Raw genomic sequence first — 6,942 nt, 5'->3', positions numbered from 1 at the left:
GTTTAAGACGAGTACTGTTTACCTTAAAAGTGCCGAATTTGGGATGAATTACCTCGACTGTACCATACGGGAAAATATTGAGTACCGTAAGAGGGATTACTCTGTTAGGTTTAGAAGTGGCAATACGAGGGTCTGCTGCATCTAGTAGTACTTTGTCTCCAACCTTAAGTTGATTTTGTGCGACATTGAGCTTGTCATGGCGTGATTTTGGTTTATCGTGTATCCTTGGTTTATGTGTCCACCATTCATCTAGTTCATCAATTGTAGCCTTCGTTCTTCATAGATAGGTCCTTTGATATTGCTTGAACATGGCTCATGTAGGTTCTTCAAATGTGTTTCCTGCAAAATAGGTTGCACTACATGGTCAGTTTTAATAGAATGATTTATACAACCACCTTCAATTTTTGATGTGTTACTAGTATTACGAGCTTGAAGGGTGATTATTTTGTCTCCCACACGAAGTGTGAGTTTACATGTGCCAACATCAATTATTGTTCTAGTGGTTGCTAAAAAAGGTCTCCCTAAAATTAAAGGAACGTTACTATCCTCCTCTATGTCTAGAACAACGAAATCAAATGGGAATATAAATTTGTAAAGTTTAACGAGTACACCTTCAATAATCCCCCTAGGAAATTTGATTGTTTTATCGGCTAATTGAATACTCATCTTAGTTTGTTTAGGTTTCCCAAGACCTAGTTGCTTAAACATTTGGTAAGGCATAACATTAATACTAGCCCCTAACTCAGCCAAAGCATTATTAACATCTAGACTACCAATTAAACAGGGAATCATAAAACTCCCAAGATCTTTTAACTTGTTGGCCAGCTTATTCTGCAGTATGGCTGAGAAAACCGCATTTAGCTCCACATGCGATGCCTCATCCAACTTTCGCTTATTTATTAAAAGCTCATTTAGGAATTTGACTAAGTTTGACATCTGTAAAAGAGCTTCAATAAACGGTAAGTTAATATGTAACTTCTTTAATAATTTAAGGAATTTACCGAATTGTTCGTCTGTACGGTCTTTCCTTGTCGCGTTGGGGTATGGCACATGAGGTTTGTACTCTTTACTTACTGGTTTCTGGTTATTGTGGTCCACCTCACCTTTACCTTTACTTACCACAGTTTCTTGCCTCGGTTCTGGTTCAGGTGCAACTACCCCTTCCTCATCTTGAATGGTAATTGCATTAAGTTGCTCCCTTGGGTAAGATTCAGTGTTACTCGGCAAGCTACCTTGTGGTCGTTCAGATATCAATTTAGCGAGCTGACCTATCTGAGTTTTCGAGCACTTGGATCGATGCTTGTTGATTCTTAAGAACTATCTCGGTATTCTGAAAATGAGTTTCTGACACCGAGATGAATTTTGTTAGCATCTCCTCAAGGTTCGACTTTTTCTCTTATTGGTAGGGTGGTTCTTGGAAGCCTGGAGGTGGTGGTCTCTGACTCCCTTAGCCTCCCCATGAGAAATTTGGGTGGTTCCTCCAACCTACATTGTAAGAATTACTATAGGGATTATTTTGAGATCGAGGATTATTACCCTTGTAATTTAACTGCTCGTTCTCCATGTTGTGGCCATAGGGTGGGTATTCTGAATTGCTTGATCCAACTCCACTTGCTTCGTACTGCATTACTGGGTGAACTTGTGAAGAACCAAGAAAACCATTAATTTTTCTATTCAAAAGTTCTACCTGAGTAGAAAGCATGGTGACCAAATAGACATTAAAAACGCTGGCTGTTTTCGTTGGCTTTGTCCTCATGACTTGCCACTGATAATTATTCAGTGACATCTCTTCTATAAATTCATAAACATCTTCAGGTGTCTTATTATTGATAGTTCTGCCAGCGGCTACGTCGATCATCTGTCGAGTCGAAAGATTCAGGCCATTGTGAAACATTTGACCCTGTAGCCAGAGTGGTAACCCATGGTGAGGGCACCTTCTCAATAGATCCTTGTATCTCTCCCATGCATCATAAAGTGTTTCTAAATCCATTTGCACAAAAGAGGAGATATCATTACGTAATTTCGCTGCTTTAGCTGGCGAAAAATATTTTAATAAAAACTTTTCAGTCATTTGTTCCCAAGTAGTGATTTACCCTCGTGGTAACGAGTTCAACCACTATTTAGTCTTATTCCTCAACGAAAAGGGAAACAATCGAAGGCGGATGGCATCATTAGAAACGCCATCGATTTTAAAAGTGTCGTAAAATTCTAAGAAATTCGCCAAGTGAGCGTTATGATCCTCGTCCTGCAAACCATCAAACTGAACAAACTGTTGGATCATTTCAATAGTGTTCGGTTTCAATTCAAAATTATTTGCAACAACAGTAGGCCTAACTATGCTCGATTCAGTTCCTGTTAAAGAAGGTTTAGCATAATCATACATAGTACGTGGAGTAAGATTCTGATTAACAGCATTTGCAGGAGGTAGCGGATTTTCTTGGTTTTCAGCTATCTCATCGGTTGTAGTTGAAGTATCGTCCTCTTGCTCTTCCTCTGTGTATCGTAAGCTTCGCCTTATTTCTCTTTGGTTTCTATGAATTGTGCAATCAATCTCACTATCAAATAGTAATGGTCCCGACGGGTTTCTTCTAGTCATACACTATAAAAACCTACTAGGAACAAATAAAAAATTAGAAAATAAAATAAAAATTTAAATTGCAAATAAAATAGAATGGCTAAAGTAATAAAAATCGAGTGTTCCTAATATCCTAGTTCCCCAGCAACAGCACCAAAAACTTGATACGTGATATTCGCGACAGGTTTCAAAAATTTATAATTAATCATTCTTGAAACTAACTATTATCACAATGAAGGCAAGTGTACCTATCGAACAGTAGTATAGCTTTAGCAAGACCGGATTGTCGAACCCAAAGGAACCAAGAGTACTAGTAATAACTTTCTTTCTATTATATAGCCTAAAAATTAAGGGATTTGTTTATCTAAACTAATTAACTAAACTAAGAGTGCACAGAGAGAAATTGGGAAAAAGCTTTTGGGAAAATTCAATTGATTAAGACAATACCCAAGAAAAAATTCACTTAGACTTCACTTGTTATTCGACTCTAAATCAAACGATTTATTCATTTGACTTGATCCGTAGAAATCCCTAAGTTATATTATTATCTCTCTCGGGACTAATAACATCTAACCCTAGGTTGATTAATTGAAATCTCTTTCTAATTAACGCCCTAGTGTTGCATTAACTCGATCTATGGATCCTCTTATTAGGTTTTACCCTAATCCGGCAAAATATTATCACCCTATCTCTAGGCGTGCAATCAACTCCACTTAATTATGAAAAATTTACTCTTAGACAGGGTCTTTTCCTCCTCTGAATAAGAGCATTAACTTGAATCAATATCCTAGAATATTAAAACAAGAATTAAGAACACATAATTAAGAACAAGTCAAATACTTATCATACAATTCAGATAATAATAACAAGATCTGTCCTAGGTTTCATTCCCCTTAGGTATTTAGGAGGTTTAGTTCATAATTATAAAAAAAACATCTCAGAAGAATAATGAATACAAAACATAAAGAAAAGCCAAAACCCCTAAAGGGAAATTGAAGGGAGATCTTCAGTCTTGTAGATGAATCTGGCTTCTGAGATGGACCAATCGGCTTCCCTTGAGTTATTCCTTGCTTCCTACTCCGCAGCCCCTTTCTAAATGCCTCCTCAGGTGTTTAAATAGGCTTTAGAATGCCTAAGAGCCCTCAAAATTGGCCTTTTTCGAATAGAACTATACTTGGGCTCGCAGGGACACGCTCGTGTGCGATTACTCCAACCCGTGGTCAAGGCTGTTAAATAGGGACGGGCGTGTAGTTTACCCATGTAAATCGTGCTTCAATCCTACCGAATGGACATGGCCGTGTGACACGCCCGTGTGAGGAAGTCTAGGCCATGTTGATTTCCCATATAGGTCCATTTTCTCCGTTTTAGGCCCGTTTCTTGCTCTTTTTACTCTCCTATGCTCACCTAAGTATAAAACACGAAATTAAAGAATTAGGAGCATCGAATTCACCAAATCTAAGGAGAAACCATCCATAAATGTGCTAAGCATGGGATAAAAATATGTATAAATTATGGTTTATCACAACCAGAGAGGTAAGTCGAGCTTAGACTCTAAATAAGCGCTTCCCGGGAGGCAACCCGAGCACTAACACCACTAACTAGTTCATTTTCACAATTTTTAGTGTTTTTGTATAGGTATAGTAATCCACACGGCCAGGCACACGGGCTGCCTTAGGCCGTGCTCATACCACGAGAGACGACACGGCCGTGCGATATGGCCGTGTGAAAACAGAGCAAAATTTTTCCCAAAACACAAGATTCAATACGTCACCATGGCCATGCGACATGGCCGTGGGCAATCCTGCCAAATTAACACGAGCGTGTGACACACCCTTGTCTCTAAGCTGTGGTCGAAACTATGAAATTAACACGGTTGTGCGACGCGCCCATGCCTACCACCCGTGCTCAAAACTATCAAACTAACACAGGCGTGCACATATATACAGTGACGTGGGAGAAGCAAACGAAGCAGAACAGGGCCATGTCACACGGTCGTGTGCACCAACACCCCCAAAGAACATGGGCGTGGGCCGAATTTCACAAGAAATTCGAAAACCACGAAAAACACGGGCTGAATAAGGGCACAAGGGCGTGCCCCACGATTATGTGCCCCAATATCTATATAAAACCTCCACTATTCATCATCCCCTTCCCAAAACCCTAACCCTAGTTGCCGAAATCTTTTTCCCCCCGCCAACCGGCCACCCTAGCCCTCTTTGCTCCTTCTCTTTCCCCTCTCTTGTCCTCCCTTCATCCACAAAACCCCTTTTTCCTCTCTTTCTCTTCTCCCCTCTTCTCACCCGTGCGCGATTCACACGGCCTTATTGCCCACGCCCCTGTCCGTCGCACCACCATCATGCTGTCGCTCCTCCGGCCACCATTCCTCCAGTATCGGTTCTCTTTTATCTTTTACCTTCTTTTGCTGCTTGCTATCATGATGATTTTAATTTTCCCCTATTTTTTTTTTACATTTTGTTTATTAATTACTTATCATATCATTCTCATTCTTAGGATCTATTTCACATATTTTGTACCCTTTTCTTACCATTATTAGCTATTTTCATCTATTTTGTGTTGAATATAGTCATCCTATTACTATGCCATTTGCCATGAAATTTTTGTCATCAATTGATTTATGATATGAACTTCGATTGCTTTTGGTTGAATCTTGCTAGTATTATTAGTTTCCAGTTAAATGTGTTAGTTTAATTATATTGTTGGTTAATTTTTCTTTTGAAATTGTTAGCATATGCTATCTGCTCCGTTCATTAAGCCATGATAACCATTCTTCTAGCAGGGATACCATGTCAAATCCACGTGGCAAGTGTAATAGCCCAAATTTGCCCGGGCCCATAAAATAAATAAATGAAAAAAAACAAAAAAAAGAAAAGAAAAAATATACGCATATATACATAAAAGAAAGAAATAAGAGCAGTTGATTTTCCGAAAAAGGTGATTTAGTTACATATTTCTCCTTGTAGTTTTTCTTTCTCTCTGTTCAACACATATGAATCGTTTTTTTTCTAAAAAAACTGTTATATTTAAAAAAGGGAAAGATTACCTGTGATTTGCCCGAAAAAACGAGGACTTTTAATCTTCTAAACCGCCGTGTACAGCGGCGAGTGTGGCGCGTGTGCATGTGCAGCCCAGTGGCCGGAGGTAGGAGCCGGAGGGCTCTTCTCTTCTCCTCTTTCAGAGGATTTCAAGGTTTTTTTTTAAACAACTTCAACAAAATGAATTTCGGGCCAAAATGTAACCTATATAGTATTACAAAAATGGCATCGTTTTGCTTAGTTTAATAAGCACTAAAACGGCACCGTTCAAATAGAAGATCCGCGCGTTGAACCGGGAAGGATCCGCGTGTTTTTGGTAAATGGGCAAATTGCCCAATTGATCCTTCCGCATTTTTAAAATTTATAATTCCTTTTTATTTTTATTTTAAATTGGCCCTAACCTTTTACATTTATTTCAATTTAGTCCCAATGGCCATTATAAAGCCTATTCTGAGAACGACGTCGTTTTTGAGATTAGGGCTAATTGCCCAGTGAGTCCCTCAGATTTTGGTGCGCATCTCAATTAGGCCCGAATTCTTTATTATTTGTGATTAACCCTAGGTTTTAAATTAAATTAAATTTTAATCCTTTTATATATATATATATATATATATATATATATATATATATATATATATAATTTATTTTAAATACTATATGTATTATTTATTTTTATAAACATTAGTTACATGTAAAAATAGTATATATATTATTTTTATTTATATATTATTTATCATGTTATTTATATTATTATACATTTTATTCATAAATTTTATTATATGTTATATAATTTACTATATATATTATTCCTTAATTTTTTATTTTATTATAAATTATATATTATTTTATTATTCATTAATTATGTAAAATTTTAAAAATTTTGTAAATTATTATTAAATAATACATATATCGTTATTAAATATTTAATATCTAATAATTTTAAATTTACTATAAAATTTTGTTCCTATTTAACACATTATTATTTTTATATATTAAGTTATTATATCATGTAGTGTATTATATATATATATATATATATATATATATATATATATATATTAATCATCTCTAAAACTCTCCTTTATCATTTATACATTGTTTTAAATATTTTAATTTTTTAACACTTCATCTATTTTTTAAAATTGTATTTGTTTTCTTATCTTTATTTTTATTTATATGTTCATATTTTGTTTATTATTTTTTGTATCTTTTTGTATTTATTTAATATTGTTTTAGTATGCTAACGTTATCTCACCAACTATTTGTTATTTTTATGTTATTTATTGTTTATCATATTCGCATAAAAATTGATTA

General features: G+C 35.8%; 1 non-coding gene across 1 annotated transcript; it reads left to right on the top strand.

Annotated features, from left to right (window-relative positions):
* Positions 1 to 1,916: 1,916 nt before the first annotated feature.
* LOC128291171 (small nucleolar RNA R71) lies at positions 1,917 to 2,023 on the top strand. Its single transcript, XR_008280947.1, has one exon. It is a non-coding gene; the product is annotated as a small nucleolar RNA R71 (small nucleolar RNA).
* Positions 2,024 to 6,942: the final 4,919 nt, after the last annotated feature.

The sequence above is a fragment of the Gossypium arboreum genome, chromosome 3 (genome assembly GCF_025698485.1).
Source record: "Gossypium arboreum isolate Shixiya-1 chromosome 3, ASM2569848v2, whole genome shotgun sequence".
Classification (NCBI taxonomy): Eukaryota; Viridiplantae; Streptophyta; class Magnoliopsida; order Malvales; family Malvaceae; genus Gossypium; species Gossypium arboreum.
This window is presented reverse-complemented; position numbering and strand designations above follow the sequence as displayed.